Source organism: Ambystoma mexicanum, chromosome 7p, assembly GCF_040938575.1.
Source record: "Ambystoma mexicanum isolate Mex_15411 chromosome 7p, UKY_AmexF1_1, whole genome shotgun sequence".
NCBI lineage: Eukaryota > Metazoa > Chordata > Amphibia > Caudata > Ambystomatidae > Ambystoma > Ambystoma mexicanum.
In genome coordinates, this window is record NC_090939.1 from 929,057,983 (window position 1) to 929,075,982 (window position 18,000).

Consider the following 18,000-nt stretch of genomic DNA (forward strand, 5'->3'; position numbering starts at 1 on the left):
CCCTTTTGGGTCCTCTTACCGCCCAGGACCCACCCAGGCTCTTCACTTTTATTTCACTGCTGGGGACCCGGTACTGATGGGTCTTCCTCGTCTCCCTCCGCTGTGGACTCACCGGGTCCTCCACTGATGGCGGGGTGCACGAGGACCAGCCACAGGCCTCGGCACGTTCACCACCACAGGCCCGCCTCGACTCCACCCCCTTCCTTTGTTCGGAGGGGCTCCAGCTGTACATGCCGCGCGGCCCACGCGGCCGCCCCACTCACGTGGCCGACGCCGCACCAAACTGCCTTCACACAGCCACCCACCGCCTCGGGCAACAGGCGCCGATCAGGGGGTGACGCCTCCACCCACGTGGGTTCTTCTCTCGCCTCTGCTACAGAGGCACTTGGTGCCCCGTGCACCGCCGAGCACACGGGACCCGGACCGCCTCGTCACCAAGGTGGTGGCCGGTCACCGGGGCGGGCCACAGATAACATCAGGGCACCGGACAGAGCACCCAGATGCCGCGATCACGCAGCTGGTCGTAGGCAAGGTTCACCCTGCACCATCCGGAACACCGGAACGGTTTACCATCAGGCTGGGTGGCACCCCAGCAGAAGTAGCCGAGGCACTGGGGGCACCCAGGTAAGGCTGCCAGCACAGGCCGCGACCATGCGGCAGGGAGACACACAATAATGACACAGACACGACTTGCCGCTTCCTGGGGCTTTGCTGCACTGCCTTGTGCGTGCCAGCAGAGCCCCTTTTATTAGAGAGGCCTCGCCTCCCAGCACTAGACCCACACACAACAGGGCGCATCTTCTCTTCACTGCCAGTGGGGCCTGGGATCTTATTGAGTGCACCCTTCAGCTCTGACATCGGAGACGTTGGTCGTTCACTGCTCGCACCCCGGGATAGTTACCTCTCAGCTGGGCTTTTCACCTCTGTGTGACCTGGGATCTGGAGGTACAGCAAGCTCTTTCTTCTGCCGTTCGAGCCCAGAGCATTTCAATCTCCTCACCACCAGTCACCTTGGATCTTACCCCGTCTGATGCCAGGCATCCCCCACTTCTGGCGGGTGCCCACGCGGCAGGGCGCTGCTGACTGAAACGCAGGAGGGCGGGCCGGCCATGCTGCGTCCGCTTCCCTCTTGGTGGCAGACACCTCTTTACTGCTTCCCTCCCCATGGCCATTGGGGTAGTGCGCACACCCCCATTTATTTGATACCCGGCATAACTTGATAACAGCCACTCAGTAACTTCTTTCTTTTGGGGTGGATACCGCAGGGGCTACATTTTGATTTGGAGCTCCAGACACAGAGCTGGGTGTTTCCTTCCTCTTGCGGGAGCAAACTACTTGAGAACACCTGATGTCAGCTGCCGCGGACTTAACCCTGGCCGCACCAGCACCCTCTTCACAGAGGGCCGCGGCCAGGGAGGATCCGCCGGCGGGGCTGGCATCACATCTCCCCTTTCCCACGGCGATGGATGCCCCCTCCCTTTCTGGGAACACTGCGGCGGCAGCCGGGCCCCAACTCACTGTTTCCCCCCAAAAATGTCCTTTTGAAAAAGAAAACAGAAGCACAGGGGATGGGCGCATCGCGGGGTTCTTCACCTTATCGCCTTGTTGTGGCGGCCGGCTATTGGCATCAAGCCGGTCCCCGTGGGTGCTCTGGGACATCAGCACCTTGGAGGCCCAGTGCCCGGAGACACCCGGTCTTACGTTGGGGCATGGCGGGCAAGACCATGCATACCCTAGCCACCTTGCTGTTCGAGCGTCCAACGGTATCATGGCCTGCAGGCCTGTGCTCACATGGTGTGGGCCTGCAGCAGGCCTTAATGAGAGACCCGACTCAGTTGTTCCTCTTTGGGAGTCTGCAGCCGTTCTGCTGCATGTGCCTACAGGGGCTCCGGCCCATCTTAAAAGGACAATACACATTGGGAGGGACTAGCATCTTAAAGGGGCAATACACATGGGAGGGTCACTAACTACTCGCCCCGCCCCCCCCTTCCCTAAATTCCAGCGCGGACCTTTCTGTAACCTTGTTCGGGGATACATTGCCGTTCTTGAGTAATTCCGCTTTCTAAAGAGGGCGCAGGGATGGGAGGGCGGGGCGTAGGGATAGGTACAGAGGACTCCTTAGAGCGCCGGTGATGAATTAATTCATATTTTCACGAGTGGCTAGAAAACAGATACGATTTGATGGAGCAGCTTCGCGTGCTACGGCAGCCTTCTGCTCATGCTCGCTGCAGAGACACTGCCTACTGGCAGGTGCCGTGAGAGTCTCCTTTATTTGCAGATGGATTACCCGCTCTCCTTTTCGTCGTTGGAGCTGCGCAGATATAATGGATGGTGAGACGTTTTAGTTTAACCATTGTAACCTTTATCCTATACTTACTGCAGATAAAACACATTCAATCCACTTTTGAGAATCCGCTCAAAGGTAGCTTTACATATGAGATGGCCCTGATTTTCTTGGATTTCAATTTTTTTTTATACCACCTGTTGTGGGATTGCCGGTGTCCCGTACATGTTTCAGAATGTGCAGCTTCTTCTGGTCAGCTTTGCAATTAGGCCGGACACGGGAAAGGAGCACTTGGTTAAGAGCTGCTGTTGAAACAGTGACCGCGACCTGCACACATTGACCAGGGACACCAGACAGCATTAGATGGCATTACTTCAAGCCAAGGCATTGCTCTTAAGTATCATAACATTGGCAATCGGCCACCGAGAAGACTGGTATTGCTCCATTGGGATAAAAAGGCAGCACACGTGATTTGACTGCAAACATTTAATTTGGCTGCAGATTTATTAAAATATTTTCAGCAAATAGTCAATGTGGGACAGTAAAACTTGTAGGGTGCGTTTGCTAACCGTAAACAACGAATTCAAGCAACGCAAGAGATTTCCAAAGACCATGCATGTCCCATTATTATCAACACCTTCCCTGGACGTTCTCTATAAACCCACCTGATAAGTAATAGTTGTGATATAACAGCCCCCTCTCGCAGCCCATGAATAACAAACACAAGATTTAGATATTCATGAAACACTGGCATAATACAGGTCCGGTGATTTAACTTTACAGGTGATCTCAAACTCCTCCATACTGCGTTTCGAACTGTACTGTTAAGCTCCTTATTGAGATCCCTTACTGAAATTCTTCTGGCAGTGAATTTTATTTTATTTATTTTCAGGCATCGAGGCGCTGTTACAGGAATTGTTAGTTTTTCTTAGTTGTGTAATTGTGTTTTTTCTTTGTCTTAGTTACGTATTTATAACGCGCTTAAACACTCAGAGGTTTCTAAGCGCGGACCCGGGGATCGAACCTGTTGTTGCTTTGTGTCGTCTTGCTTCCAAGACGCGCACGCTGCCGCTGTGCTATCCTCCCGGGTATGCTGATCCTTTCCTAGTTAAGCAAGTGCTCCTTGGGCCTAATACTTTGGCTACCCCAGACAGACATGAACACTTCTGGGTCAAAGGTCGGTGGCCTTTTAATCCTTTCCCTTTAGGCCAACCCCCACCGTTTGTCTGTCTGTCAGTCTCTGAAGGCTGCGTTGCTGCTGTGTTAATGTGTTAGCCCTGTCATAAGGATTCCCCAGTGGTCAAAGGCACAGGGTCCCAGCAACCATATGTTTGAAGAAATGGAGTAGCTTCTAGACCCGTAACTCAGTTGCAACAAATATGAAACAATAAATAAACAACTCACATTAATTACCCCTAGTCAACAACCCATTCAGATACAACTTAAACATGACATGGGGTGGGTATTCATTGTGGTGACAAAGGAAAAGGAGGTTCTCCCACCCATTCTAGTTACCTATGCGCTCTCTAACAGAGCCCCTCCACCCTCGCCATGACATCAACCTAATCTATTAGTAGTGGTACCTGGCACTCCTAAACAAAGACACTGACCAGAGCTGAGAATCACCACTGATGGCAATGGCCCCATATCAGCGCCTTGGTCAATTGCAGGTTGACAGGCTCACCACAGGTGTGAGCTGTAGGGATTGGCATAATATACTAATTTGTGATATTGCTTTTTGCATATCCCTGACTTAGTAGCTCTGAAGGGTCACGGAGACGATGCCCACCCGCTTTACCACTCTTTTTCAGGCTTCCCATGTCGGTTTGAATAAACGTGACACTGCAGACAATCTTCAGCAATGCTTCAACAAAATCATGAGTGGGAAATAAACACACACACTCAACAGAATTTCCCAAAATGGGGACATCTAACAGTGGATTTATTTACAGCAGTCCAGAATGCGAAAATGCCTCAACTTTGCATCTAGGCACCCAGGGAAAGCGCCATTAGGAACAGATTATGGATGAACTGGTAAGGGACTTCTGCATACGCCCCCCCCCCAGCCCCTGGCCAACTCCACCCCCGTTCAACTTAGTTTTATGCAAACAGTTAACTATTACACAAACAATATACGCTAACACTCCTTGCTCCAATGCCGGCATGATAAACATGGTACACGCATATCATGAGGATGGCATCCCAACCACCCATTAAAATCCAAGTCAAACAACTTACTGACGCTGCCACTCTGACAATTTAAACATCCATGTCCCCAAACAATGAACTTGCCAGCTTGGCTTCTGAAGTCCTAGATTTTGGTCATATGCAACTCCCAGCAACATGTATGCAAATACTAAGGGAGGCTAGAAAACCCAACACAACACACTGTTAATTCAACAAGTAGAAACAGTTTGTAATTTGGTGTAAACAAAAAGGGATTAACCCTATTAACTACAGATATTGTAATATATCTAGTATTACATTTTTGGCTACAGGACTGGTATTTAACTCTCTAAAAGTACACCTGGCAGAACCAGCAGCACACACATCCCAACAAAAGATATCCTGGTTGAGGGTACCAGTGATTAAAGCATTGATGCAAGGGGTTATGATACGAGATACATATATATTTTTAAAAACTTTTATTTACATTTTGCATTAGGAATGTACATTACATATGAAGATCAACAACAATAAAACCAATAATTATCTTTAATTTCAGCACCAAAACTATATACAAGTACGGTAAACATATATACAATTTCAAAGATCCCCCCTCCCCCCACCCATAAAGAAAGAAGAAATTAGAACACAAAATGAGACTAGTAAAAATCCCAAAACTTTCCCCAGATTTTATCATAAATGTTCATTCTCTTACCCCTCCTGTCAATTGTCCTTTCCATATCTGCAAGTTTATTCATTTCACCAACCCATACCAACAATACCAGGAAGGACTCTTAATAATATAAACAAGGACAGGTTTCCCAGACCACAATGAAGGAGCAAACAAAAAAGGACCACATCTCCCAGAATACTCATCTCTCCCAGAGACAAAACACACAGCGAATGTTGGATATGCAACTAAAGATCTATCAAAAAGAAGGCCACGGGGAACAATCACTCCACAGAAGTACTTTCCTCTCCCTGTGGAGAACAGTTATAGGAGATAAGTAATTTTGTCCCACTTAACATATACGGTGACAGGGCGAACCCCTGCTCTTCCCCTGTGTTACAACAAGATGCAAAGAAAGGATGCTTATTCTTTCGAAAATTACAGGGGGACTTGAGGAAAGAAGAACTCATATTTTCCCTATAGCAGCAATCACAGTAGAAAATGTCTCTCAAAGCCAACATCCACCCTGAAATCGGCGGGAGAAGTCCCCAGACCACGTAGAAAAAAAAAGAGAAATATTTTAACCATCTCCCATTTCAACAAAAGGACTGTATGGTGCACAAACTAACCTGCTGAGATAGGGGATAACCAGAAAGGCTGGACTCCAAGACATCAAAATCCTGCAACCAGAACAGTGGAGCCAAGACAACAGCACCATCACAGAAACCTGCAGCTCCACGCTGAGAAGAATATGAAATTAAAATTAAATGATATTTTATTTGTATCGTGCTCGTACGCAAGTGTTTCAGAGCGTGACCAGGAAAAGGGAGGGGAACAGGGGAGAACAAAAACAACGATCTTACTAGGCCCAGTGACATTGAGAGCGTGCAGGTGCATGGGAAAGGGAAAAGAGGGAAAGTGCATGGAAGGGGGAGAAGTGGAAAGTGCAGAACAGAGGAGAGAACAGAATAAATAATATTAAGTCAAATAAATAGATAAAGGCGATAACAGTGGTAGTGCAGCCAGCAAGTGGCAAAGTGCTAGGTTAGTCAGATAGGGTGTATCTGATAAGTGCAAAAGAAAAGTGGATGGGTGAATGTATGGGTACAGATACAGGCCCCCATGCAATGGGTGGCCGGGAGGCAGTGCAGGAGGGTGGCAGGGTGAGCAAGTACCTGTGTCCAAAGGACAGAGAGTGGCCAGGTGCAAGATGCCGAGAGAGAAAGCAGATCAGCAGGGGAGAAGAGGGGCAAAGGCAGAAGCGAAGAGAAAGGTCTTGAGGTGCTTCCGGAACCGGAGATGGTTCTCCTCAAGTTTCAAGGTGGCAGGGAGGCTGTTCCAAAGAGAGGCCCCAGCCGAAGATCTGGAGGTTCTTAGCCTCGCAGGTGGGGGCAGGAGGAAGGACAAGGTAGGCCAGCCAGAGAGTGAGGGGAAAGGATGGTTAAGCATATTTACAAGCCCCCCGTAACACACCCACCTCCTGGATGGGACATCCATCTAGTTCTACAAAGGCTTGTGTGGGCGCCCTTCGAGCCTATGCATAAAGCTACATTGAGAGGCCTCCACTATAAAGTAGCTTTTATAATAGCAGTTGCATCAATTAGAAGGGTAAGTGAATGAATTATAGGCGTTTTTTTAATCCTGGATTGAATCCTACCTTGACCCTCCCAATTATCTGTCTCCTGGAGCAACAACACCTTTCGACTCACCCCTCTGTTGCTGTTCCACTAGGCTCTGCCTGCTCCTCCTTACAATGTACACCTCTGCTCTTGGGGCACTAATCTCCTCTTTTGGGTTCTCGTACCAACTCTTTGCGGACGACACCCAAATCTTCTTATCTTTTCCTGAACTCTCCTCTGATCTCTCTACCATAAGTTCAACTGTCTCGCTTCCATTAAATATTGTATGGCTTCACACTCTCTGATGTTAAACTCTGCCAAAACAGATGTACTCTTCTTCAATGCCAAAATCTCATTCTCATCTCTTCCTGTGCCTATTGTAAGGGTGCAGAAGTAGACTTGCGGCATGCTGTGTGTTATAGACTTTTTTATTGAACTGAAAATAAGGAAAAGCCCTACCTGTCCCTATAACTATGAGGTGTCTCCCTACCTCAAACAAAAAGAAGGATAATGTCAGAATTTCCATCAAAAGTACAAAGTCCACTGTCCTACGTCCTAAACCTATTTCCGTCCCTTACACTTTAACAGAGAACCTATAACTATACTACGCCCTGCTTATAACAGGATGACTCCCTTCTTCGGGATGCTTCAAGCAGTTCAAAGATCCAAAATAATATTGGGAAAGCGTCTCCCTTCCCTAAACGTTTCTCAGGTTCTCTTTACTAATAGTCTTATTTATCACAGTTCTAATATGACTCCCTTCCTCTGGTCTTCTCGTGATTTGTGCCATTGTGCCAAAAGGGTCTTGCCCCCCGCTCTTGGGCTTCTTGTGACTTGTGCCAAAGGTTATCTTGCCCTGGACTTTCTGTGCTTTGTGCCAACGGTTCTCTTCCCCTGGACCTTCGCAACTTATGCCAAAGGTTCTCTTCCTCTGAACTTCTTGTGCTTTGTGCCAAAGGTTCTCTTCCCTTGGACGTCTCGTCTCATTATGCGGGTCCCAGACCCCTTGTTCAACTCGATAATGTCTCTTAGCCTGGATTCACTATCCTGCCAGGCCTCTTTCAGTTCCTATGTGGCGCTTTTTCTTTTCACCCCCTTTGTTCTCAACTGCTCTTTCTCGATGTTTGGGCCATTGACCCCTCTTTCAGCTCGAAAATTTATTTTAGCGAGGCCTGGTTCACTATCCTGCCAGGCTTCTCTTTCAGCCACTTTGGGGTGCTTTTTCACCCCCTCCGTGCTCAACTTGTCTCTCTTCGGACCCACTCGGACAAGGAAGATGGCTCTGTGCTTCCTCCCAACCACAGCCTCTGGGCTCTCCCTGTGCCATCCCGGTCACCCTCTGCATACTTTTGTACTTGGTCTGTGAGGGTTCGAGTCCTCGGCAACACGGGCAAGCTTCTGCGGCTTCCTCTGGGCTCTCCTGGCCCTCCTTCGGTTCTCGGTGGCTCCACCACAATGGCTTTTCTCCCTGTGTCTGGTCTCGGCTGGACCACTGTAGTGGCTTGGATTCCAAAACCGGACGCCAGTCTCTCCGACAACCAGGTAAATCGTGGTTCTTTCCCACCTTGTCGTTCTCCACACCTCTGCTACAACCGTTTGGATCTGCCGCGGGGCCTTTCCATGGCGCTCAACTGCCCGGCGTGAAGCTGCTCTGGGGCAGGACAGACCTCGAGGAGAGTGACTTGTCAGTTTTTATGTACTGGTAGCTATCATGTTTGTATTGGTTCTGTGTAGGGCTGTGCATCGCCCTGCTCTTCCTTGTGGCAGTGATTTTGGAGTCATCCGCATTCACTCTTCCTCATCATATTCTAATCTGCCTGATATACATAATTACTACATATGAGGAAATTAGTATAAGCAAAAGCAGGAGAGTATGTGTGCGTCTGAGTCCTATGTGTAGGGCTGGATGACTCATGTCTGACAGCATGATGGTATGTATACCGCTTTCTCCCTCAACAGCCCTCACTTCTCCCATAGATGGGATCCCCACCCATGGGATCCTCCCACTGAGTACCAACCCCAGGGGGACTATCGTGTAGCTGCCTCACCTCCATGGCCCCATGAAAAGGTCCCCCTTCCGAGGAGAAGGGACGACATTGAGGTGACACTTTCGCCTACTCTTCTTCAGCTAGAAACCACACTGTCATCTATGACCCTTCTCACACCTTCTCTACTTTAATCTCTAAAACTGGAACCGGAGCTCGCCTTAACCTCCTAAATTTGAGGAAAATCAGGCGCTTCCTTCCTTTCAACACCGCCAAGCATCTCTTAACCACTCTTGTCTTCTCTAAACTGGACCTCTCTGCCAGCATCTTCTTTGGTCTCCTCTTTGGTCTCCCCAACTATGCGTTCTGTCCTCTCGACAAGAATTAACTTCACTAACAGGACTCTTTTTGAACTCCCTCACTTCACACCTACTTCCTTGCACCGTCACCAAGCTGCATGGCTGACGATGCAAAACAGGTCCAGTTTTAAATTTCTTCTCCTGGTTCACAAATCTATCCACTGTAAAGTACCACTGTATCCATCTTCCCCTATCCAACTCTAGTAGCGTTCTCTTAATCTCTGCTCTGCCTCCTTGACTACCCTTGTGGCCCTTTGCCTTCCGTGTGTTTCTTCTCGCTTCCGCTCCTTCTCTCTTCTTGCTCCAATTGCATTGAATCCTCTTCCCCTGGACATCTGGGAAACAGTCCACATGGATTTTATCAAAACCAAACTAAAAGTCTATCCCTGAGTTACCCTTTTAACCTACCTCTCATCTGCCTGCTAGCTAACATTTTCCCCTTGCCTCCAACCTACCTCTGTGCCTCACTTCCTCTGTCTCCACTCTAGCACTTCACCCATCATGGTCACATCCCCAGCACAGCTGGCTGTACCACCTGCCTGCACTTAAAAATGTCCAGTGTTCATTGTCCTTAATCTATTTATGTCTACTTATGTATTGTCTCTGGTGACAGTTCCATTTGCTCCCCTCCACAACCTGGTCAGAATGCCCCTCAAACTCACTCCATTGCAAGAAGCTCACCGCTTTCCCATCAAATCTGATTTCTTATCTATTGTACGTTCGTTTGTGATCAAAAGAGCATTGTTCCTTCTGTATATAAATAAGCAAATATATTCTGTTACAAAGCCTTTTGTATGGATTCATAAGCACAAAGTGTTTTTAGGACACACCCTTGGTTACCACCGAAATATATTTTAAAATGTCATGTCAACTAATCAATTGAGCTACCTTATTTCTTAACTAACCCTCAGAGTAAAGGTGTACGAGTATTACACTAGATGTATATAGAGTGGTAATGTTCTTCTTAAGGAAATAAGGAAAACCAGTCAATTCTTTGTTTATTTTGAGTGGGTCGAGAGGAGTATCCCGTAACTATGTCCAATATTTCTAGATGGATTGTCAAATACATCCAATTGTGCTATTCTTTTACACCTAAAACATTACCATTTACACCAAAGGCTTACGCCACACGTAGCAATACTAGTGCGACACAAGCTTTAATTTTGAATGTCCCTCTCGAGGAAATATGCAAGGCTGCTACTTTGAGTTCAGTCCATACATTTACACAATACTGTTGTGTAGACACACAAGCAAGAGCATATTCGCAGGTAGGTCAACCAATTCTTTAACCATCATTTGTATCTGTCCCGGCTTTTCGCCCACTAGTTTCAGGTACTGCTTGCTAATGTATGCATAGCATACGAATGTAAGCAGATTCCCAAGCCCCAGAAGACCAATATTACTTGACGAGTCATCTTCTTTCTGTGGCTTGTAGCTCCTTAGAATCTCATGCACCTGCCAATCAGCCGGAACAGTATAAAGAACAAGCTACACTCTCAGTGGCAGACGCAACAATACTGTTGGGGCAGAAAAAGAAACAATCTGAGGAAGTCGAACCGTGAAGGATTTTGGGTCTCTGTACATATAGGATAGGGACAGTGTGACAGGAACGCCCTTGTTGACGCCCCGTTTTTTTTTCGAACTCAAAAGACTATGTAATACTCAGAGCCCAGCATTAGATGGTGACTATGCATCGCATGTGATTGTAATAATAACAGAGACTATTACTGGGTGGGTAATAGTAAAATTTGTCATTCATCCCCCAAATTCTTGCCCTCCTCATTTTCCTTTTCGTGTTTTATTTTTTTCTCTTAGGGTAAATCCTGACCCAGAGGAGGAACTCCTCACAATTTAGAGGTGCTCTGACCTGGAATTATGCCAATGATCAGAAGTATTTCATAACTAATGCTCTGGTTAGTATATTTTCTAAAATATATTTGACCAATTGAAGTGTATTCCATACATGCATATACAAATCTCAATTAAGTAGTCATTATTCCATGAAATTTGAAAATGCAATGATTTTAGAAGTTTGAGATTTACAGAAACCAAGATATCCAATGTGTTTGTGTGGGTAAACCCATGATCTGATTTTTATCATCTGTATGTTACTGCTCAGACTGAATTCAATAGCTGTACACTTTGTATTACTGTGTTTACTTTGGCTTGCTTATGGACCACACATCTACTTCACATGGTGGTTTTACAAATGTAATGTTTATCTTTCTGCAGACCCCGACAAGGGATTTTCTGTCAAACCTTAAAAAATGTTATTCCATGGGCATGGGCCTAAGTCCTGTTTTGAGATTGTGCCCCTCATGTAGCCTCACTTCTCCAGTGCCATTTTAATTAATCTATTTAACGTCAGGCTAAGGCAAGGGTCTGCAACCTTTGGCTATCCAGATGTTTTGGACTACAACTCCCATAAGCACATTTTAGCATGGTCAGTAGAGAGAGATCATGGGAGTCGTGGTCCAAGACATCTGGAGGGCTGCAGGTTGCAGACCTCTGGCCTGGTATGACGTTGCTACATCACCACATATTTTTTGCCGAACATCTTCGGCTGAAAATCTCATTAAAGAATATGGTGATTGGCGGTAAGGGGATGTAAGAGTTGGGGTTTGGGGGGAATAGGGACTAGATAATAGCAAAGTGGGGGGCTTAGTGGGGAACCTCCAAATAATTTTTTAAAACTATTCAATTCGTTTTTTTGGCTGAATATCTTTGGCAAAAAACTCAGTGTAAGAATACCTGGCGATGTAAATAAATAGAACTCCTGGCCTACGGGAACCTAGTGATGTGGCATATCAATCTGACATGTTCTGCTTTATTTGTGATTTATTAAGCGCCAACCATAGACCCAACACAGTTCAACACTTGTAAATTAAGGAAAATATTACAGGCCAATAATCTCAAACAGACACTCCTTAAGTGATGTGAATTTAAGTGTGAAGGAAGAGAGGCAAAGTGCCAAACCCAAGTGTATGAACAAAACTTGCTAAATACATTCAAAGAAAAGTGCAATGCCTCAGGAGGAAAAAGATCATCTCTAGTCTCCGAATGTAGGCATTCGTAGGCAATGCCTTGTTAAAAATGAATTTCTAGAGGTTTCAAGTATTTTTTCATGAAGCGCATCTGGATTTCCTTCATTCTGAGGTGTTGGAGTGAAATTTAAAAGGTTTGGCTCACAGCTTCATTTTCCTGCAGGGAGAATCAGCGAAGTGCTTTGTGGATGAGATTCTGAGGGGTCTATTAGGGAGGTACTTTTTTACCGTACATTTGGACTAGGAATATATAATCCATGCAGTTCTTTTTCATATCCCGGCCACATTTTTTCGGTTGTTTATCCAGTCTCAAGGGAGGCATGAAGTCCTTTCATTTAGTCTGCCGTCATTTCATCAACTGTCTATGCACTACGCTCTCCATTCAGGTGAGATCTCTAGCACTCCTAGCTCTCGCAAGGGACAATGATACAGGGTAATTCAATGATACTGGGTAATTCCACAATTCAAACCATACATTACGACATAAATACCCATCCACTCGCTATCAACAATTACCCGGGTCCCGGAAAATCAGCCCAATAGCACTTGTAACCCAGCATCAGTAATGTACTGACTCTGTTCCACCTCAAAGAAACATACTCTGATACAGGCGAGGAATCTGGCAAGGCAAGCTCCTGAAAGTGACATGTGGTAATGAAGCCTGTCATCAATACTCTAACCACACTCCAGATCAGGAACGCTCTAACCCAAGCTGAATGTAACAATGCCAGTCAGACACACCACTAATATCACAGCCTGGTCTGTTGCTGGACCTCGGGTCACCGAGTACCAGTCCTCATACCTAGGAGGTACCCGTATGTCCGATAGAACAGAACTGAAATAAATGCACACTGAGAAGGTGTTATTCTATAAGCAACTGCAGTCTCAACGAGACTGGGGTGACCATAGCCGCTGATGCTAGATCTTGGGTCCACCAAAAACCAGTCATCAAATCTGGTTAGTACTTGTAAGTTCCGATAGAATAGAACTGGATGTAACCACACAACAAGAAGGTATCATACAATAATTAAGGCAGACACAACAAGACACAGGGACGACCATAGACCTGCAATTTTCTTAACCCAATAAATATTAAGAATAGCCCAACTCAACACCAATGACACTGCCTAGCAAGGAAAGCCAACCTCTAGCCTGGTAATCAGAACACACTCAACACTACACAGTAAATTCTTTTTTTCTTTTTTTATTTTTATTGTTGTTTTGGTCACGAAATTAATCAGACCTTTCAACATATTTATAAAAAAAGCATTAAAAGTAGAAAAAGGATACAAAACAGATTATTCTCATAAAAGTTGAATTATACATATAGTAACTCCAGTTCAATTATATATACATTCATTCAATTAATCTAAAAAAAGATTTATGTCCAGCAATATGAATCACAGTAGTATCACTGTCAACTTCTACATTGTTGCCATGGACCTTAATTGTTAAATGATTCAAATAATTCACAACTGCATATCTTATGGACTTTAAATTCCCATTAAACATTTTCGACCATAGTTCTTCAGTACATAACCGTTGATCAGCTTCAAACAGAGACTTAAAATAAAAAATGTGCAAAGGCAACAACATTTGACACTCCACCATAAGATGTTTCAAAGTCTCAAGCATTTCATTACAAAATCGACATGTATTATCTTTTTCAGAGATTTTTCCCCATTTATACATTATTTCCTTAGTAGGCCATATATTTAGTCTAAACCTCATAAAGTCCTGACGATGACTCGGATTGGGAGATTGGTGTAAGTATTTTTCAACCTGACCATAAACTTTATGTACAAACGGATTTCGATCGAATTTCTGTATATTCATACATGCTGCTCTTGTCTTTATCCAATCCGATTGCCATAATTTGATTTTAGCCTTGTTTGGGTTTTGTATCAACAAAGATTCAGGTATGTCTGCGCCTTTTAAGATTTTTCTTGCAAACGCACACCAAGATCTTGCAAATATTTCATTAGATGTTAATAAATAATTGGATAGAATCAAGAATAAGCCATTATTGTTTTCTCTCAGAATACATTTTCTATACAATGTACATATTTTCCATTTGTAAATTGCAAATACTGAGATGAGACCCAACTCGTGCCTAATTACCGGCATGGATTCAGACAATGGAAGTAGTAAAGACTTCTTCCAGTATTGATTTTCGTATTTCACCCAATAGGTATAATTTCAACATTTTTTTGATTCAGAACCATACAGGATGGTTGGAATGTACTTCTGTTTATAGTATACAATTAGTGGTTCAATGGAGAATTTACAATATTTGGCTCGAATAATTCTCATTTGAGATAAAGCTGTATTATGTTTCAGGTGAAGATAATCTTCATATGGCTTATCCAGTTTGCAATTATTCACACATATTCCCAGATAGATATATGAGTGAACTACTTGCAAATTGGTATTTTGCAATCTCCACTGATTGCATTTTTGTCTATTTTTTAAGTCAAATTGCAATACTTGTTTTTTTTTAGGTTAATGCTAATACAATTTTTAATGGCATACACATCCAATGCATTCAGCATGTTCCGTAATCCAATTGGAGTTTTTGATATGAGAACCTGTCATGATGCCTACCTCCAAGGAGCCAGGTCCGACCCAGCAACCCCAGAGGCAGGCATCATTTCCCCCAGGGGAGTGCCAGCGGGCCCAAGCTGGGGCCCTTTGGACACAGTCCTGGCGCCTTAGGCGCCAGGTTCATGTTGGACCTCTGTCCTGGCGCCTTAGGCGCCAGGCTCATAAAGCTAGACATGTGTTCATGTAGCTAGACATGTGTGCAAGTGTTTTAATGTGCACTTACCTGATGCAGACCATGCTGCCACATCCAGGCCCTCTTGAGGCCTGAATAGGAACTACTTTACCTGTGGGACTACTTTCCACCCGGGTGTGGTCGGGGAAGGATACATACCTGATCGGAGGAAGGATACACACTTGGAACTTCTTCCAAAGCTATTTAAACCACACCCGATCAGCAACTCATGCTTCACGTTGTTCTGCTCCTCGCAGCTGGACGCTCACCGTGTCAGCTCCTGCATCTGGACTTCAGCCACGCCTGTCAGCATCCTGGGTCACCTGCAAAGGGAGACAAGAGACCTACCAGCTAATCTGCACCACGGAGACATCACCGACGATCCTGAAAGGGAAGACATCATTTTTAAAAGCATTTCATTACGATCGCTGCAGCGCTGCATTTCACTCACCTTTCCTGGGTTCCTCCATCTTCAGCAGCGATCATCCGGATACACAGCCACTTCCCAGAGCCTAGAGAAAAAGACAAGAATAAGAGGTGAGAGAAGGAAGGGAATAGGAAAAGCTCAGTTTCCTTCTAAGATTTACCTGTTGGGTCATTCCCATTTCATTTCGGGTCTTGCTGCTTCCAAGCATTTTCCGGACCCCGGCCCCTATGGGGAAAAAAGACAAAGACATTAGATGAGCGAATGCAAAAACATTACCTGAGCGCTCATCTAGGACTTACCAGATCTTTACTGGAACTGCACGTTTCACTTCGGGTCGGCGCCATATCTCTGGCATTCCGAACCCCGGCCCCTATGGGGAAAAGACATCAACATTAGCGCTTTGTTGCAAGAAGTCTCCAAAGGAATCTTCATTCATCACCTGAAAAAAGACAATGAAGATTATTATTTAAAGCTTGAACTTTTGAACTTGCAACAGAACTTTTACAGCGCCTTACCAGTATAATCAAGCTTACCTGAACTCCCATCCAACCTCAATCCAGTGAAGTAACTGGGTTCAACGTGCCCCTGCGTCAGAAGCAGGATGGAGAGCTCGTCCTTTCAGACCCTAAGGTGAGACTTCACGGGGAATCGTGGAAGGGTATCGTGGAGGGTTGGAAGAGAGTGGGAGGCTTGAGCATAACTCAGTCAGTAGGTAATACTCCCTTTTCACGCACAGGGGAATATTCCTGCGAGCCGGAGAAGCCAGAGTAGAGGGCCCTTCCTGTCCATCTTCAGAGTCCTGCGCTTCACCATTGAAGAAGCATCAGCACTCGAAGCCAGACCTGCGCCTCCCTGGGAATCAGGTGAGCGTTACAGAACCATATCATCTGCATAAAGAAGCCAATTAATTACTGACCCTTTTAATTTAATTGGATCTGTTATGAGGTTACGAAAGCCAAGGCCAATGTCAAGAATGAAGAAATTAAACAAGGCAGAGGCCAACAAACATCCTTGTTTAAGACCACGCGTGGTTTCAATCGGGTCTGTTAGATGTCCATCATTACTCAAGCGAATCTGGATAGAAGTATTAGAATGAAATTCCAGAATCCATTTTAGTATGTGCCAGGGGCAAGCCAAATCAATTAGTTTTTTTAATAGAAGTTCCCTAGGGACCAAGTCAAACGCTGCTCTAAAATCAACAAAGGCCATGTATATAGGTTGCTTGGTTTGTCTGCTCTGAGCAATAATCACATTCAGAGCAGTTAAATTGATCGCCGTACCCAGCCCTGGAATAAAGCCCATTTGAAACTGGTCACGATGATTTGATTTATTCAGCCAATTATTAAATTCATTTAGAATCAAACGCGCAAAGATCTTTCCCGGACAATCCAGGAGGGCGATGGGTCTATAAGATGTTGGATTGGCACAGTCCCCTTTCTTGAAAATCGGAAGAATCACAGATGTTTTCCAAGATTGAGGCAGTTTCCCAGATCTCATAATTTCAGAAAAAATGATATATAGTATCTCTGCCCATAGAACGGAATCCTTCTTGATTAATGCATTATGAAGCCCATCCGGGCCAGAGGCTCGAGAAGTACTTAATTTAGCTATACAATGAATGATGTCATCTAGATCAAAATTAACCATATGATCGGCCACAATACCATTCCAATCAAGGCTCAGCTCTGGAAAAGGAGTGCGGTAGATGTTATCAAAGTGAATTATCCAATCGCGCTCCAAAACGGGATTAATCTGAACAGATGACTGATGTTTGCAACATGCAGAATTCAAAAGCGCCCAAATGCCCCCTGATGATTTGGCAAGGATCTGTTTCAGCATGGCTTCACCATCACGCTGATATTGTAAGGCGCGCCGACCTAAAAGCCATCTTTTGTACGTATACTTTAGCTGTTTTATCTGATCATAATTATCACTCAAATTCGTGGGGTGCCTAGACAACATCTTTATATTCCGTCTTAAATCACGCTTTTTGTTTTTTACCTCCAAGTTAAAACAGTGAAGATGATTAGGGCAACTACCAAGAGCTCTCAAACGTCCAGAAAAAAACATTTGCATTGCATGTATATAGCAAGGGCTGTCAGAGACATTGTCTCTCCCGTGGCTATCACTCAAAATTTGCTTATAACAGAGTAGTTTAGCCCTCGACCATTTTATACGATTACCCGCATTATTTACAATTAAGTTTGTTGAATGATAATTTACAGGTCTCGGTTGAGACAGGGGCCAATGACAGGTCAACGTTACTTGACTATGGTCACTCAATACTGTAGATTTTACATTAAAAGATAAAATCTTTGAGAAATGGTGGCTATTCACATAAATGTAGTCCAACGTAGAATGACAGCCCTCGCTATGCCATGTACATCTAGGGGGAACATCTCCCTGAATCACCCCATTCAACATCACATAATCTCTGTTAGCCATTAGCTTGATCCACCGATGTTCGTCCATAGTTCTAGAAGAAACAGATTCAGACAATAAATGTAGATTCAGATCACCCATAATGAAGGAGTCCACAATAGTTTTGTCCAATAAAAGCTGATCCAATATACCATTGAATTGATCAAAAAAGTCCTCTGAGGTTAGATGTTTCTTGCCCCAATAAACATTTACAATGGCACAACAAGTTACACCTCTTCGTATTTTTAT

At 45.0% G+C, this 18,000-nt stretch overlaps 1 protein-coding gene across 4 annotated transcripts in view; it reads left to right on the plus strand.

Moving 5' to 3' along the window:
- LOC138526457 (zinc finger protein 135-like) overlaps positions 1 to 18,000 on the plus strand; it is a 102,119-nt gene that overhangs the window by 32,069 nt on the left and 52,050 nt on the right. For 3 of the 4 annotated variants that reach the window (XM_069637233.1, XM_069637229.1, XM_069637232.1), the window contains one exon: positions 10,899 to 10,996. The gene's annotated coding sequence lies outside the window, so the exon portion shown is untranslated. Of the gene's footprint in view, positions 1 to 2,238; positions 2,332 to 10,898; positions 10,997 to 18,000 lie in introns of those variants that run through there. The other variant, XM_069637230.1, reaches the window with a different exon arrangement.